Genomic DNA, 18,667 nt, shown 5'->3' on the forward strand with positions numbered 1-18,667 from the left:
AGTTTTGGAGCATTGATTACGCCATCATGCTGCTTTGTGTTGGATTTCGTTAGAGATCGTAATTAATCAATCACCCATCCTGTGTCTCCCTTCAAAAGCTCAAATTGAAACCTAAACTCCCTAGCAAATAAGAGCCCAATTTGACAACCAAAATTGTAACCAATTTTCTAGGTTACACCAACTAATCTGGAGGACTCAAAATGATGATGATAATCTCGAAAATCTTTTTGTAATTGACTGTAATTCAATAGAAGTGATTTTCCAACTCAAGGGACCAAAGCATGAAGAAAGTAGTCACTCCGTTGAAGCATTCAAAAAATTGAGGTCCTTGTGGTTACATACGTTACCAAGTTTACTGCGTGTTTGGGAGACAGGTAGTTCACAACCAATGTTCACAGGAAGCAGTTTCGGAAACTTGAAATCGCTGTGGGTCTATAGTTGCAACCAGTTGAAATACTTGTTTTCTTCGTCCATAGTCAAACTTCTCGTGAGTATAGAGGACATAAAAGTTGATTGGTGCGAGCAGATGGAAGAAATCGTTGCGGCAGAAGAAGAAGAAGCAGGGGAAATAATTACATTACCTAAAGTGAAGTCCATCGAGCTTGGAAATCTGCCAAAACTCAAGTATTTTTGTGGTGAAGCTTATACTTTGAAGTTGCCGTCTTTGGAGTTATTGAAGGTTATTAATGTGCAAGACTTAAGGCCATTTGATTCTAAGCTTGATGACACGCATAATCCCCGATTGCAAGTAAAACCCGCATTTCGACAGGAATGGACAAGGTATGCTTTAGATTAATGTTTTTAATTTGCAATCACTTTTGTGTCCACCTGGAAGACCGCATCATCAATATACAACCACTGAACCAACAAAGATTTTCTCCTAAACAATTACGTATTTTCTCCTAAACAACCGAGACTACAGTAATGCTTGAAGCTGTTTGTTCCAACTCTTTCGATCCTTAATGTTCTGAAAAATAGCTAGGTTTCGAGCTACAAGCATAATATGGCAAACACCACCAAAATTCTTACTACAAATTTAGGGAAAGCATAATCAACAGTTCATATTTAGTTTGACAAAAGTGTTCTCAAAATTTAGTCAAATACTAAATTGTATTTAAGTAATTTTATTTTTTAAAACTCAATTCTATCTCAAGAAAACATCTGTCTTTTATTTCTAAAACACGAAGGATAACGATGATGAATTGTACAGTGAGGATGAAAATGAAGATGACGAATGAAGATGACCAACACAATTGATCGATCAAGCATAAAGGTTAGCATGTTTCTATCTCCAACTTCTTCTAGGTTTAGTAAAAACTGATGAAATTATCTATAAAGTACTCAAAAAATTATTCTACCATGTTTTATAGAATATATACATACATGGATGGTACTTAAAAAATTGAACAATAGGGGTCGTCGAACCACATTCTGCTACCTAATTCATTTTTTTCGAGGTACCCAATGCAAGTCGATCTATAATATGCACTCTAAAAGTACTAACCTTAAGAAGCCATTGACATGAACAAGATTGAACCATGATCAGCAACAAACAAGCAAAGATCTTCATCTCTCTCTACACGCCTTATGCACTCCTATATGGGGTAGTGTTTTGTGCTAGAATAATGTGTATAAAAGTGGGACCTAAGCCTTATATTTATAGGTGAGAGTATTAGGCTTCTTGCCCATAAAGAAAACCCTAATACAGATCTTTAGCACCTCTAAAATCCATGACGTAATAGGATTGATATTCGCAAAAATTATTGATATACTTCACCATAATTAATCCGGAATAATCAAATATTAATTCCTTTCTTTTATCCTTAATCAATTAGGACTCCTAAATAGATGTAAGCCCAATAAAAGTCTTACAGCCAGTAACAGTTAAGATGGAAGAAGCTTTTCAGACTAGCAACTGCCTCAAGAAACCTTTATCAGATTCCACAATAATATTGGAAATACCTTTTTCTGTTAGCATGTCTCACCTGATCTACAACAAGCATAACCGTTTTGAGAAACACATATACAATAAACATAACCGTAGTGCTAAGTGACTTGAAAATTAATTTAGTTCTTAAACCGCTATTTTCTGAAACACATATACAATAAGCATTACCATTTCAACTTATTCCAATTTCAGTGATTTCTAATATTCTCCAATGCATGCAGGACAAGAGTTTACACAACGTTGTGGCTTCAACAATTCATTTACCATATCATATGTACAAGCCAATAAAAGGTCATTTGTTGCACCAGAATTTCATTCCAAAAATACTATTTATGTTGCTGATTTTATGTATTATAAATTTCGACTGTGATTATTACTGTTTGTTTCTAAATTGGTGTTTGCTTATTTGTTATGATAATTTGGAAAAGTTGTCTCTAGCTACCAATATTTGCATTTCAATTTATAATGCTAAAAGTTCTGTAATATCATACACGTATAAGATGAATGACATGTTTGTAGAATGACACATGTAATATTGATCATACACATGTAAGCTAAATAATATGATCATTCACTATAAGGTCTGATATTAATTCATAAAATCTGCTTAATATTTGATAAAGAAAAAACATTTCTTAAATAAATGTCCACTCACACCTCAGGTTAGCTCTCCCTTGAGTAGCCCTGTCTACCAAATAGGTAAGTTCAAGCAACTTCAAGAGAGAATTTCCTCCACATTAAGTCTTAAACATCTACTGGACAGCAGGCAATTCAAAACCAAAGTAAGCTGCTGAATACAACTACAATAAACAAGGAGTCAGGCTAAGCTATTGCCTTTATCATAACATGATTTTGTTCCCCATTTTCTAATTTCCTACCACATTTTCACATTCTTTCCATGAATTTTATAATTCCTATGCAAAAGAGTTCATTCATTGCCTATTAACAATAATACAAGGTTCTACAGAGTTCAATCCCACATCATGCTATAGACATGCTTCAACTATCAACCGGGAACGTAATCGTTAGGGATTTCAACAACTTCACAGATACAACAATCACCAGAAGTCTCATCTCCGTCATTCATACAGAAAATCGAATAAAATTCGAAATCAAGAATCAATCCCAAAACTGAAAGTTGAAAATTTGGAAAAAGAACTTACATTGGAGAACAGCCCACGAGAAGAGGATCATTTCTACCTCTTGGGTCGAGGTCCAATTCCGGCGATATTGGCCGGAAGTTGGACGGAAAACCCTGGGTCACCGTTTCTTAAATTAGAAATTGAGGAAAATCGCCTACGAATTTATAGAAACTAACTTGGGGATTGGATAAAGGACGGCAAGAGCATTCTGGATGTGTAGTTTCACAGGCGTTGGTGACCGGTGAACGACGGAGATGTTGCGTCGGCAGTCGTCGGCTCGCTAAGAGAAGAGGGAGAGAGGATGCGGGAGGGAGGGAGGCGAGACAAAAAGGAAAGAAAAGGACAAGAAATAAAGAAATTTATAATAGAAATGAAAAATAAAGGTAAACGGACAGCATAAGGTAATCAATCAACCATGGTAATACAAAATTATCTTACTATCTTTAAACTTTGTAATTCCGTGGAATCTTTATTTTAATTCTAATGGTTGCGCTCACAAGTTTGTATTGATGCGTATTACGAGAAAATATTAAGATGATAGGTCATATGAGAGTTTTCGTTGAGAATTTTTCTGATGGATTTAGCAATATGGCATCCATGATTTGTAGAGCTCGATATCGGCATGACTTGTGGAGCCACCATCACAAAGAAGAACTTGGAAAGTTCAATTCTTGTCTTTTTCTTATATAACAATGTCATTTTAGTGAACTGAATGTTCCGATTCCAACATCTAAAATACCACAATTGGAATTTTTCCATACTACAATTGAATTGTATCTTAAAATTATGGTAGTTTTGGATTGAATTACCACTACCAAAAATGTGAGCATTGGTCACGATATTATGTTGCTTTGTGTTGGATTTCGTTAGAGATCGTAATTAATCAATCACCTCTTTTTTGTATCCCTCCAAAAGCTCAAATTGAAATTGGAACTCCCACAAAAAAATAAATAAATAAATAAACCCTGAACTCCATAGCAAATCAGAGCCCAATTTGACAACCAAGATCTTCATTGTTCAAGCATCAATGTTCTCTTAAATTCGCTGTGAGCAACCCGCCATGAAATCTCCTTCATGGACATCTCATAAAATTAGAACGGTACAAAGAAGATTAGTGTCATTCCTAAGCTAGGATTACACGTTTGAATCGCAAAATAGTTCCTCCCCCACTCTTTTATTCTCTCTTTCACCTAACAATATTTTACTCTACCTTTTCACCCTAAGTAAGAAATGAGCCTTTGTCAGCATCTTTTGCTCTATTTGACTGAACGACAAATTTTGATTGTCTAAATATTATATCAAACTACAAATAATATTGATATTAGGCTAAATAGTCAAAATGGTTCCTAAGATTTGCATAATCAAAGATTTGCATAATCAATAGAAATGATCCCTAAGATTGTCCACCATCCATGATTTTGGTCCTTTTGTTTAAAACTCTTTGGGCAATTTTCAAAGCTTCGTAACTCAATCGATTCTTAACCAAATTCCACCCATAATATATCAAAATGAAGATAGGAAAGTGTAGAACTAGATTATACTTATTTGGAGGCCCAATAGTTGCCGGAGATGGCCAGAAAATAGCTTGAAAGAAGGCTGGTACGCAGGAAAACTGGAAAACTAGCCGGAAACTGGGTAAACTTTAAATGTTCATAACTTCTTCAATACTCAACGAATCGAGTGATTCAAAAACGAAAATCATACTTTTCGACGAGATGAAGAGAATGGTACCTTTTTCGATGACTAACTCGCCGTGGTTTGGCCGAAAAATGGCTTGAAAGTGGCCAACTCGAAAATGGTTAGCCACTCTAAAATGTTGCCCTTTCTCACTCATATGCACACCCAGTGATATCTGAAGCAATTTCTCTTCACTTTGGCTCTCTGGATCTCACTAGATGTAAAAAGCCCCGGTTTTTAATTTTTTATTTTACTTTTTCCTCTGTAAATCTAATTTAATGAATTTTTTGTGTACCCTTGCAATGGTATAGGAAGATTTTTGTAGTATTTCTACGTGTTGGATGATACTGGAATAATTATTTGGATTTTGAAGAATTTTTTGTTCGTATGATATATTTGCTAAAAGACCCAAAATTTTGAAGTAGAGATGCAGTATTTGAAAAGAAAATCATTTGATGAGTCAATGGAGTCGTCATCGTATTGGAAGGAGAACGACAAAAGCTCGAAACAAGCTTGCGTTGAAATCAACTTGGAAGATCTTGTTGTTGATCCCGGGTTGCGCACTTGAATTTGGGATTAGCATCCAAATGTTCGAGTTCGAGAGCAAGTTCAAAGAGCATATATACAAAAGGGTCATTTTCAGACTCGAGACCATGAGTTCCCCCACAAGAATACCAGTGAGGGACCAATAAGGTTTATATCTGCTTGGTTTATGAGTTTCCGACTTGGTTGGAAGATAGTATAGCAAAAGATGCTTCGTATTGTTTATGTTGTTATCTGTTTAAGCTAAATATGGGAGAGCAAGCTAGCGGTGATTGCTTTGTTAGTAAAGGGTTTTCGAATTGGAAGAAGGAAAGGTTGCAGGGTCATGTTGGAGGACGGAATAGCGCCCTCAACCAGGCTTGGAGAACTTATGATGCTTTATTAAAGCAACACCAAGCACCAAAGGAATGTAAAACTTTTTTGGATGTATCAATTGTTTGTATGAGGTTTCTTTTGCATCAAGGGCTTATATTTTGTGGAGGCGATGAACATGAAGGTTCAAACAACGAAGGAGTTTTTCTTGGACTCTGGAATTTCCAATGTGGTCGCCACGAGGAGTTAAAAGTTATCACATTGAGAAATCCTCCCTTAAGTCTGAATTTGACTTCACCTGATACTCAGAAGGAGGTCATAACTGCTTTTTCAATGGAAAGCATGTCTTTAATGATATTGGTGGTTTGCACTTTTCCATTCTTATCGATGAGCTTCATAACATGTCTTCAATGAAGCAATTGGCTATTGTAATACGTTTTGTGGATAAAGGTCATATGATCAAGCCTTTTTTATGCATTGTACAAGCCGTTAGTAATACTGCTGACTCACTTAAGGCAGCTATTGATGATTTCTTTTCTACCCATGGATTAAGCTTGTCAAAGCTAGGGGGCAAGGTTATCATGGGACAAGTAATATGCTTGGAGTTGAATAGTATTAAGACACTAAAAATGAAGGAGAAAAAGTGTGCATTTTACGTTCGTTACTTTGCTCAAGGCAACGAGAGACCCGAAACGCCCACATCCTTATGAAGGTGTGCCGGCATTCTCCAAAAAGGACGTGGTCGTCTCGCTTGAGGATAAGTGAGTGCTCCAAATAATTGTTCGTCATCCGAACGACCCACAAGAAAGGCTGCTTATTGTTGGCCAAACCTCGTGCCATTTCAGCTAGTTTTTACTGTCTATGAATGTTGTGTTTCCTAGGCTTACATAGATGACAGAGTTGTGTGCTTGTTTATTGAGCCATGACATACAACTCTGGTCCTCTTTCAACAAGCTTGTAGACTGGGATGGAACAGTTTTGTGCAGAAGACCGGTAGGAAATAACAGAATTTGGTATTCTTTCTTAAGTCGTGACAACGATGATTGTTCAAGGCTGTCCTGGTGTTCCAAAAGACGGCTGAAGATGACCTTGAATCGTGTGTTTTCACTAGTAGTTGCAGTAATCCGTCCAAACCTCTCACATCTTAGTGGTTGGAGTCTTGGTGCCAGTTCCAGCATTATAAAATCTGCACACAGAATGGTCAAGCATCAGAGATTTTAAGGTTAGTGCAAACATTTGCAAAAGTTGTAAAAACCATAGTCATCGAGTCTTATTTCCCATAAAAAGGTTAAAATCAATCAATTAATTGATCAATTTGATGAATTTACATCTCATAATTCATATGTCTAGACAGAATTCGAAAACTTTGAGATGTCTGATTGTTACCTTGAATTGGAAAGTAACCATCTTATAGGAATTGCTTGGTAAGTCATCATGTTTGCTGCACTGCTAGTAGTCAATATAATGCTAGGCAACCCTAGGGGCGCGTTTACTAATCTGTAATCAAATTGAGAGGAATTGAATTGAGGAGGAATTGGATTGAAGAAGAATTGAAATGAGGTGGAATCAGAATCAGATTCCTATTGAAATTGTTTATTAAAACTGTCTGGAAACGGCGTAGAATTGATATTGAGTCCATATAAGTTGTTTACTAATTGTCATGCATCGGAATGAAAACTAATGTCATTACTAAAATGCCCCTATTCTAAATAATCTATATTATATGCTAATCGTTTTTATATTTAATAAAAAAATTTATTTTATTTTTAATTTCTGTGAGAAAGGCTTTTTAAGTCCTTTTAAATTCAATCTGATCAATCCTCTTCATTCTCTGATTTGCTGACAAAACGCCTTCTCCTCACCCTCTCACTCACGCTCGACCGTGACTACCCTCCCTGAGACTTCGACCATTCTTTGCTCTCCCTCCCTACCTCACCATCAAGGATTCAACGTAATGCTCTGCCCTGACCTTCCCTATGTGGTTATGCGTAATGATTCAAGCTAATATGTTGTTGAATGGTTGATCTTTCAAGTGTTTTAAGGATGCCCAATTGCAATCCTTATCCCCTATAAATTCTAACGAGAGTCTGAATTTGCAGTCTTTGGAATTAGAATCGGCAACTGAGCCCCAAATTGAAAGAGTTCGACACAGCAATGCATGGGGTGCATAGAGGCGGCGGCGGAGGAGCACATAGCTGTTAGAGAGGATGGCGAAAGACAACGAGAAAATAGAAGGGAGCGTTGAAGGTGAAGGGTGCTTTGGGAAGAAAAATTTGATTTCGGATAAAGCCTTCTCCCCGGAATCCAAATACTACCTCTGTGTAAGTAATCTAATTCTGTCAATATTAGGAATTGAACTCCTGATTTTACATAGGTCCCGCAACACTGTGCATTCCGGTTGAATTGGTAAACAGAGGAATAATCATGAATGGGGAATGACTCCTATTCCGCCTTTTCCTTTCCCTATATGTAAACACGCCATAGATGATTAGCCACCTCTTATGTACACATCATAGATGATTAGCCACCTCTTATGTACACATCATAGATGATACATGAAATCTTGGAAATTGGGCTTGTTGTATTGGGATTAGTCTCTTCTTCCTTTTCAAATATACTCGTTTATTCACAAAAGAAAAAGATAGATAATTATCGGTAGTTGTTAGAATTCCTCTATCACACATCGGCTAGAAAGCATAAGAACAAGCCCTTTAAATAGAATTACCCCACTCCAACTATCACCGAGGCCTTTTGGATTAAAATCCCACACCTGACGAATTGAGCATGTCTCTAATTAAGGACAGTATCGGTGTTGTTGGAGTGGGCCCGTGGCCTGTCTACCTGAAATTTAAGATGTTAGAATTCCTCTATCCCACATCAGCCAGATGGCTTGAGAATAAGCCCTTTATATAGAATTACTCCACTCTAACTAACACTGAGGTCTTTTGTATTAAAACCCCACACTAGACAGATTGAGCAGGTGGCCAAGTGGGGACAGTATCGGTGTTGTTGGAGTGGGCCAATGGCCCGTCTACCTGAAATTTAAGATGGTATCAAAGACAGGGGACGACCCTGTACATCCATGTGAACGGATGGGTTCCCATTGACCCTGCGCAAACGGGTGAGACCCGACTTGGCTCCACGTAGGCAAAGAGATACCACATGAACAGATGGGTCCCCATTGGCCCCGCGCAAACAGGTGAACCCTAGCTTGGCTCCACGTGGTTGTCGATGTGTGGAACTTCACGTGTGACCCATAAAATGGGGTTTCACGTGCAGGGAAGTGTTAGAATTCCTATGTCCCACATCGGCCAGAGGGCTTGAGAATAAGCCTTTTTATATAGAATTACCCTATTCTAACTAACACCGATATCTTTTGTATTAAAACCCCACACCTGATGGATTAAGCAAGTGGCCAAGTAGGGACAATATCGGTGTTGTTGAAGTGGACCTATGGCTCGTCTACCTGAAATTTAAGAGTAGCCACCGGATGTAGGACAAGGAGGAGGGCAGGTTGAAATAAACGCATCGTTCGCTTAATTTTGAGCTGACTCAAGAGCTACCGGGGTGTGTTTGTTTAGGCTCCTTAAGGTTCACTAGACTAGACACCAATGTTTGGCAGGTATAGGGATTACGTTTAATGGGATTATGCCGGATTCGCCTCGATTAACTCCTTCACTAAGAGCTCTTAGCTTTGTCTACTTCGTCTTCGTCTGCATCTTCCTCTCTTTGACTTCCTTAGCTCGCTTCATCTTCCTCTTCGTCTTCCTCAGATCCCCAACCCACTGCAATTAAGCTTTCATTCTTCCTAGGCTGGCAATCAATTGATTCAGTAACTCCAGCTCTCGCACCACTGAACATCGTGCATGCAGTTCCAGATACCACTCCACCGACCACCATATCCTTCTCTAGGCCACCAAACGCTAGGAAGTTATCTCCTTACATCCAAGACTATCTAAGCCTTCCATCTCTCTCGCAGTTTTTAAGTCCCAGCGGACATCAAATTTCCCATAATCAAGACGAATTAGGAATTGCAATGTTGGATACGTAGAATTTCAAAACGTCCACTCCTCTTGGGTATCAACTACAAACACACAATTTTGCCAAAATCAAGACAAAGTTTCAATCTATCTCCAAGCTTGTGCTTTCTTCTAGACCTCGACAAGTTCGAGAACTAGGAGCTCATCAAATATGGCTTCCTTGAAGACATTTGGCAACTCCCTCCCCCAATTCTCTGTCTCTAATTTTCTGAATTACCAAATCCAATTTGCAATTTGTCCCAATTTTTCATTTGAAAGATAGAAAATTTGTAGTTGCATTTCTTGTCAAGTTTTGGAATTTTCTGGTCATGCATCAAGAATTAACTTGAATGTTAGAAGCTTGCTTAAGGTAATCGGCGACAGAATCAAGATAATCATTCGGTATAAATAATGTATATGTTCTTCCACTAGAGGGGGATGATTGGTTTTTGATGATTTTTGAACTAGGTATTTTGAAATTTAGCATTTTGGTGTTGGATTAGGGAATTGGATGTTGAAAATTTGGATTGAAAATTTTAATGGTGGTTGAAATTGAAGTTGAAGCAAATAATTTAAATATTTTGTAACATATATGAGTTTATTTTTTATTTTTTATTATCCTGTTTTTTAGTCCGACACTGTACCAAATACTTCACTAAGTTAGTTCAGTTTAGTCTATTTTAAGACAGTCCAACTTAGTCCCTAAAATTAGTCCAGTTTAAGATAGTCCTATACAACAAATTTACCCTTAAAAAGTTTTAAATTTTGGGGTAGTCTTTTTAAAATTCATTTAAAATTATGTGTATTAAAAAACTTAAAAATTTTGTGGAATTTCATTAAGTTAAGGATTACACTGGACTTGAAGATGGTATACAAACCAAAGGATCCAAAGGCTTTAAACAATCTTACCATCCCCCAAAGATTATGTGGGATTTCATTTATACGTGAGTATTCCATATGCCACTACATTTAGGAATGAGCACTTGGAATCGGAAATTCAAAATCAAAACACGGATCAAATTAAATCGCACCAAATGATTTGATTTTTACGATTTTAAAACGATTTTGGTTTGAATCCGAACCGTAGTATGAAGAAACGTTTTGGTTTTGCCTTTGAACATCTGAAATCAAGCCGAAACCGAATCACACCGACAAAATTAAGAAAATATTTAATTTAATATCAGTGTGGACTAGCTGATCAAGGAGGATGATACATCTGCACCTGAACGAAAAGGCCCCTACTATTACTATCAAAGGACTCTCAAAGGAATAGAGTACGTTCCGCATAGAACATCTTTAAAAAAATTATTAAATGACATTATTATTTAACATATCGGGTAGAGCAAAATATTGTACAAAATGTCAAATTATCACATAAGCTATCAATTATCATTTTGGAGATACTCTTAATACCCAAAACCAAAAGCAGCAAGGGTGACGTCGAACATCCAGTCTGTGTATGATAGCATGCCCCCCCCGGACCTGATGCTCCTCCGGAGCATGTAAATCTTGGATGAGTGGTACACCAACATTACAATGCAGTGGTTTATATTATGACGATCCCAACATTTCAAATTCATTTTCTTAATCCTTCTTGAGGTCAGTCCAAACAACAAATTGGTGGCATATTCAGAAGACACAAAGGAAATGAAATCTATACAGTTTGTGTCATTGATGGCGAGACAGGATCATGTGGGTCTGCCTCTAGTTGCTACAACATCCTAGTTTGCAAATGGTTTGAAACCGAAATCAAAACCTTTTGAAACCGAATTAAACTGTAACCAAATGGTTTGGTTTTATCTTGATTAATTCAAGCTTCAAATTCACACCGAACCGAACTGGCAAAAAATTCAGTTTCACTTCAAAACCGCACAGAACCAACCCGTGTCCACCCTGATCTGCATTGGAGGAAAACTGGGGAAAACCTCCCGGTAACCTCAACTCCGATGGAGAAAATCGATTGGAGATTGAAGATTTCCATACAAAATTTCTTTACGATTTTTGCCTTCTCTTGTAATTTCATTATGATTAAATACTTCAAAAATTTCTCATAATTGAATAGTACAAATTAGTCTCGCCTGTTGCCTTGTGGGCTTCAAGTCCTTGGTGACCCTCCGACAGCCACGGAAACGACAACCCACTTCTGAGATCGGAAGCTAGCCTATGGAAACGACAACCCACGTCTTGACGGTGGATTCGAGCTGTGGCATCTGAATATTCTTTAAACCGGTGTCTGGCTGACTTGCAGAGCCACCATCGCAAAGAAATCTGAAAAGCTCAAACCTTATCTTTTTCTCCTATAACGATGTCGTTTTAGTGAATTGGTTTAAGTTTGTATACTTTTAAATTTTATACGTAGTATACTCATGAGAGTTTTTTGTTTTTTTTTTGTCAAATAATATATTTTGTTAGATTAGTCATCGATGAGCGGTTGGTCACTAATAAGCTTGGACCCATACCATCATGCAGAGGTTTGACATTTTTCTACTATTGTGATAAAGTGGCTAATCACACCTATGGCTGATTAGTCACTGACGAATTTGGACTCCCGCAATTATACGATGAGTTAACATTTTTTTATTATTGTGGTAAAGAACTACTTGCTACCCACGCGAGTTGGTTGGATATATACAAAAGGGTCCCTTCAGCCTTGAGACCATGAATTTCCCCATTAGCCTTGGTGCCAGACAAAGAAAAAATGGAAAGTAAAGAAGGGGGAAAAAAAAAAGAAGGAAAAGAAGGTGATGGTGGAATTGCAGAAAGAAATAAAGGAAAAGGAAAAGGGGGAGTCCACGTGAAGAAAAGGGAGAAGAAAGAAAACAAAGAGAAAACAAAATATGAATGAGCATTCTCGTCGAATTTTTTTTTTTTAAGGATTATAAAGATTATTTAATCATATTCGTTTATTGTATATTGATTATAAATTATTTTAAATTTTTATTTAAAATTAAATATAAATATTACTTAAGATGCATATGGACATGCGCTCGAGCGTTGAGTTTTCAAGATTGAATGGGATTGCGGATCTTGCACAAAAAATGGTTGAGACAAAATAAGAAACTGTTTACCTATTAGTTTACTTGATGTTGACATTAGCACTCATGTTACCAGTTGCATCTCCCAGTGTAGAGAGCATTTTGTGCTATGAGGATTGTGAAGAATTGGTTACTCAATCAAATGACAGGTGATTGTTGGATTGCCTATATTGAGAAAGACATTCTCGATGATATCAAACATGAAGTTATTAAGTAACGATTTCAAAATATGAAAACTCGTCCATGGCAAATATCAGTATAACTAATGGATATATTATCAGTCAATGCTGATTTGTTGTCGTAGAATAGGCTTCAGTTTTATTTTTCCTTATTTAGTTAAAATATTGTCAGTATAGATATGTGTCTTTGCATCCCTTTAATTTTAACAGGTTCGATGATGACCGCTTGCTCAAGAAAAATGACTGCAGAACATTGGAGTTACAGGTTAGTGTCGAGAAGTAATGTACTTGAATGGATGACCATAGGCTGCATTTTGCAGTTGGTATTTGGCATGATATGTCGTTTTGTATCCAAAAATTATAGAGCTTTACAGTTGAACTAAATTGCAATTGAATTGAAGGAGAATGAGTGTGCGTTTTACGTTGATTAGTTTGCTCACGATCTTCATTCAACACTTGTAGAGATGGCAAAGGATCATTCTGAAATCTATTGTCTCTTTACTTCAGTTGCTAATTTGGCAAAATGATGCACCAAGCCAAAGTTTGAAACCAAACCGAACATAATCCTTTGGTTATCTAATCTACGCTAAAATGATGCACCAAATCAAAATGTATATTCTAATGGGTAATATGTCCTCCTTGTCCATGATACCATTCCACATTCAAATTCTCTAACAAGTTTGTGATAACTTGTTCCGACTATATCGAATTTTAATTTTCAAATATGAGAATTGATCAAAATGCCCCTGTTGGTTCAGCGGATACGTGGATGTTTGAGCCAGTGCTTAATTTGTATCATTTTTTAGTATATCGAGATAGTATTCATCGTTACTAACGTATGAGCGCAAACTAGATCCAAATTAGACTTGTAATAAAGAAACTACACTCGTTTAATAAACGGGTAAATATGTACACAAAATTGTGTGAAATTCACACGAGTGTGCACGTGAGAAACTATGACCATTAACCTTTCCGAATCCTTCTCCGCGGATCGCGTAAAATATCAATTCATTCTAATCGTTCACTACACATAGAAATGATTTCAAATATTTTATTCTTTTTCCAGCTTGCACGCACAAATCACGGGCACCATTCTCCTTTTCGTCACTTTGTACCAGATGCTTTATCCATCTAAAATGGATCATTATTGATTGAATGATAACAACCACCACTATTAGTCCATTACATCACACAGCACATAAAGGCTTCATTGTTTATTTAAAGTATCTGTTAGCTTTTAAAAATTTGTCCTGTTGTGAGATTTTTCTTCCGTTAAATCAAGCTGTGAAAAGTTTGTCTCTTTGTGTGATTTAAATGTATGACATAGGGGTGTGTTTGTGTGATTTGATGTATTGGGTTTACTTATGTAGTTTTAATTTGGCTAAAAAACATTATTTTAAAGGATAAAAATTAGTAAAAATATGTTAAAAGTAAAAATAAATGTATTGATTGTATCACTATTTTAAAATTGTTCATTCAATTTGCATGACTAACGGTCTCAAAATGAATAAATTTTACCTTACTTTTAGGCTTGTTTCTTTGCTTTACTTTTAGTGTGCTTTACTTTTGGAAGGGATTGCACTTTTACTTTTAGGCTTGTTTCTTTGCTTTGCTTTACTTTTGTATAAATTTTACTATACTTTAATTTGCTTTATCTTTAATGTGATTAGTTATTTGACCGAAAACAAGAGAATAATTTTTTTTTGAGATATTTTTACACAATGATAAAAAAAAATATGCAACTCTAATTGCGACGCTTCTATCGTGAAATGATGTAAATTGTAATGCCATGAGAGAGTGAGAATGGCTCGAGCCATGTATTGTCGTTTGAAAATTTAGGTTCATAAGCACTGCATTCATTTCCTTTTCACTTTGTCTTTTTCTTGTTAAAGAGAATACAAATGACAAAACTGATCTTGTTGGGTTTAATGGAGTTTTACATGAATGTTTGAGCCAATGCGTAATTCGTCTATTTTTTAATATATTTGAGTACTCATCGTTATGTATGCATAAATATAAACTAAATCCAAATCAAGTAACAATTTAAATTTTGATAACAAGCAATAAATTTGTATACTTGTGTAAATTCACACGTGTGCACAAAAGAAAGTGTCGGCAGACACTGCTGGAGAAATTGCCGATTAGCTTTTGAAAATTTATCCCGTAAGATTTTTCTTCTCTTAACGGAAAGTCACCCCACCAATCAATTGCACTCTGCTCTCTCTCTCTCTCTCTCTCTCTCTCTCTCTCTGTCTCTCTGTGTTGTCCTCGTACTCTGTAACATCTCTTTCACTCACTCAAACCTCTTTCTCCCTCTCAAACTCTCCCGTCCTCTCTTCTCTCTGGAACGCAGCAAAAGTCACCAAACCTCGACGAATCAAGCCCAAACCACCACCACATCCACCCTCCTGACCTCGCGAGCTCGAACCCAGCTCCGTTTCGTAGGAAACCGAGACTAGAGGCTCTAGCTCGAAGCTCCGACGAGAAAGAAACTTCCCGACACTTTTCCGACCACTCCATACCGTTTTGGAAGAGTTGGAAGCCACCACACAACTCCCTAACGTCCCTGGGTCAAGTCTGAGGCAATCCCCAACTCGAAAACACACGGTTTCGAAGCTTTGGGTTTTTGGCCGAGACTTTCAGGCCAATTTCAGTACATTTACGTCTGCTTTTTGGAGTTCCAAGAGGTATAAACTTGTTTCTTGTGCTTCATTTCCATATAAAGAACGTAAAAAATGGTTGAGAAATGAGCAGGTAATGACCTTTTGAAATTCTCCCCAGTTTCTGTCGATTTCAGGGACCTTCCTGCCTGTTTTTGGCTAAATCATGGCAAGTTAGCCGTTGCTAAGGGTACCAATCTGTTCGTCTCATTCCGAGGTATCATTTCCATTCTGAATCACTCAATTTGGTTGAGATATGTGGAAGTTATGATGATTTAAAAATTTCCCAGAAAACCGGCGTGAAACTGCATATTCCGGTGACCCGCGACCGGAACCTCGTAAAAAGTAAATGAAAAAACGCAGTTTTAAAACAACTAAACACATAATTGCATATCATTCCTTAAACACGGAGAAATTTGTGAGAGTGGCCTAAATAGAAAGAAAAGGATATGAAATGAAGTTCCTTTGAAATCGCAACAAGTAAAAGGCCGAATAACTAATGAGCTAACTAATGTCCTTCGGTTGAATGCAGGGCGTGCCAACTCGTCGGCCGAGCTCGGCCGAGGAGTAAAATTTGATGCGGTCGCGTTGAGCGCGCTGTTGACTTCTGTATCTTGCGATTGCGACCGAGGAAGGAACGCTCTCGGTCTCTGGATTCTATAGCCTGAAGACAAGGTTACTAATTCTACGGAGTTCACAACTCGTCGAAGCCTGATTCGGCCACTGTGATTATATTCGTAAGAGTATAAGCACACCGAATTGAGACCAAACTATACGGGCACAGGTATTCGAATGTGATGTATGTCTTGATGATAAACGTAGTTCGGCCGTCGGAATGCCGAACCCTGAAACTCACTTGTGAGTATCCAATCATAAACTCACTCGGCCTCCAATGCGCCGAGCAAGGCAATTCGTAACACCCAACTATGCCGAAACGGCTTAGTAAGATGACCTCTACCAACAAAGGTTCGAAAACCTTCCTCGGCCGAGACTTAGATAGATAATCGGTCGACCTCAACGCAGTGCTGTTTATCCAAACTGAAGGTGTGTCTCGGTCGGCTGATTCTGCGGCAGCAGTGCTGTTTATCCAAACTGAAGGTGCTCACCGGTTGCTTCCACAGTGCTGTTTATCCAAACTAAAGGTGTGTCGGCGGGAAAAGAAAAGTAAAAATCTCAAGGTGTTTGAGAGAATTTGCGCAGGGCAATTGTATGCTGATGTTGAAGGGGTTTCTATTGCGTAATTTCTTGTATTTATAGCACCTCGCTCCTTGATTCCCATTCTGATTTGGATTGGGAGTCCTTGTCCCATCTCACCTTTAACTCAAACAATCCCAGTCCTATTGGGATTCTGAATTCTCCTACTTTTGAGGTTTTATCCCTTGCCGGTCGAGAATCCTGGTTGCATCAGGATTTCCTCGACCTTTCCTCGTTTATCTGGACTACTTAAGATCGGATCTGGCCGACCCTGCCAGCTGGTCCGAGTCTCATTATTTGGCCCATAGCATGTGTTATTACCTTGGGCCGAGCACATCCTGCTGCTCGGCCTAATCCCAATATTTTGGGCCCAAACAATCTGTTAGCTTTTAAAAATTTGTTCTGTTGTGAGATTTTTCTTCCATTAAATCAAGCTTTCATTTGGTGTGTGAAAATGTGAAAAGTTTGTCTCTTTGTGTGATTTAAATGTATGACATAGGGGTGCGTTTGTGTGATTTGATGTATTGGGTTTACTTATGTAGTTTTAATTTGGCTAAAAAACATTATTTTAAAGGATAAAAATTAGTAAAAATGTGTTAAAAGTAAAAATAAATGTATTGATTGTATCACTATTTTAAAATTGTTCATTCAATTTGCATGACTAACGGTCTCGAATAAATTTTACCTTACTTTTAGGCTTGTTTCTTTACTTTACTTTTAGTGTGCTTTACTTTTGGAAAGGATTGCACTTTTACTTTTAGGCTTGTTTCTTTGCTTTGCTTTACTTTCGTATAAATTTTACTATACTTTAATTTGCTTTATCTTTAATGTGATTAGTTATTTGACCGAAAACAAGAGAATAATTTTTTTTTGAGATATTTTTACACAAAGATAAAAAAAAATACGCAACTCTAATTGCAACGCTTCTACCGTGAAATGATGTAAATTGTAATGCCACGAGAGAGTGAGAATGGCTCGAGCCATGTATTGTCGTTTGAAAATTTAGGGTTCGTAAGCACTGCGTTCATTTCCTTTTCACTTTGTCTTTTTCTTGTTAAGGAGAATACAAATGACAAAACTGATCTTGTTGGGTTTAATGGAGTTTTACATGAATGTTTGAACCAATGCGTAATTCATCTCTTTTTTAATATATTTGAGTAGTCGTCGTTATGTATGCATAAATATAAACTAAATCCAAATCAAGTAACAATTTAAATTTTGATAACAAGCAATAAATTTGTATACTTGTGTAAATTCACACGTGTGAATTGCCGATTAGCTTTTGAAAATTTATCCCGTAAGATTTTTCTTCCCTTAACGGAAAGTCACCCCACCAAATCCAATCAATTGCACTCTGCTCTCTCTCTCTCTCTCTCTCTCTGTTGTCCTCGTACTCTGTAACATCTCTTTCACTCACTCAAACCTCTTTCTCCCTCTCAAACTCTCCCGTCCTCTCTTCTCTCTGGAACGCAGCAAAAGTCACCAAACCTCGACGAATCAACGCCCAAACCACCACCACATCCACCTTCTTGACCTCGCGAGCTCAAACCCAGCTCCGTTTCGTAGGAAACCGAGACTAGAGGCTCTAGCTCGAAGCTCCGACGAGAAAGAAACTTCCCGACACTTTTCCGACACTTTTCCGACCACTCCATACCGTTTTGGAAGAGTTGGAAGCCACCACACAACTCCCTAACGTCCCTGGGTCAAGTTTGAGGCAATCCCCAACTCTAATTGTGATGTTTCTACCGTGAAATGATGTAAATTGTAGTGCCACGAGAGAGTGAGGATGGCTCGAACCATGTATTGTCGTTTGAAAATTTGGGGTTCGTAAGCAATGCATCAATTTCTCTTTCGCTTTGTCTTTTTCTTGTTAAAGAGAATACAAAATGACAAAACTGATCTTGTTGGGTTTAATGGAATTTTACATGAACGTTTGAACCAGTGCTTAATTTATCTTA

General features: G+C 37.4%; 1 long non-coding RNA gene across 1 annotated transcript; it reads right to left on the bottom strand.

The window, feature by feature from the left end:
- Positions 1-1,259: 1,259 nt before the first annotated feature.
- Positions 1,260-3,575, bottom strand: LOC108865456. The gene is made up of 2 exons (XR_007250985.1): positions 3,112-3,575; positions 1,260-1,985 (listed from the first exon to the last, which is right to left on the bottom strand). It is a non-coding gene; the product is annotated as an uncharacterized LOC108865456 (long non-coding RNA).
- Positions 3,576-18,667: the final 15,092 nt, after the last annotated feature.

This window comes from the organism of the source record quoted next, unplaced genomic scaffold, assembly GCF_019419815.1.
Source record: "Pyrus x bretschneideri cultivar Hongxiangsu unplaced genomic scaffold, Pyrus_bretschneideri_v1 Contig39, whole genome shotgun sequence".
NCBI lineage: Eukaryota > Viridiplantae > Streptophyta > Magnoliopsida > Rosales > Rosaceae > Pyrus > Pyrus x bretschneideri.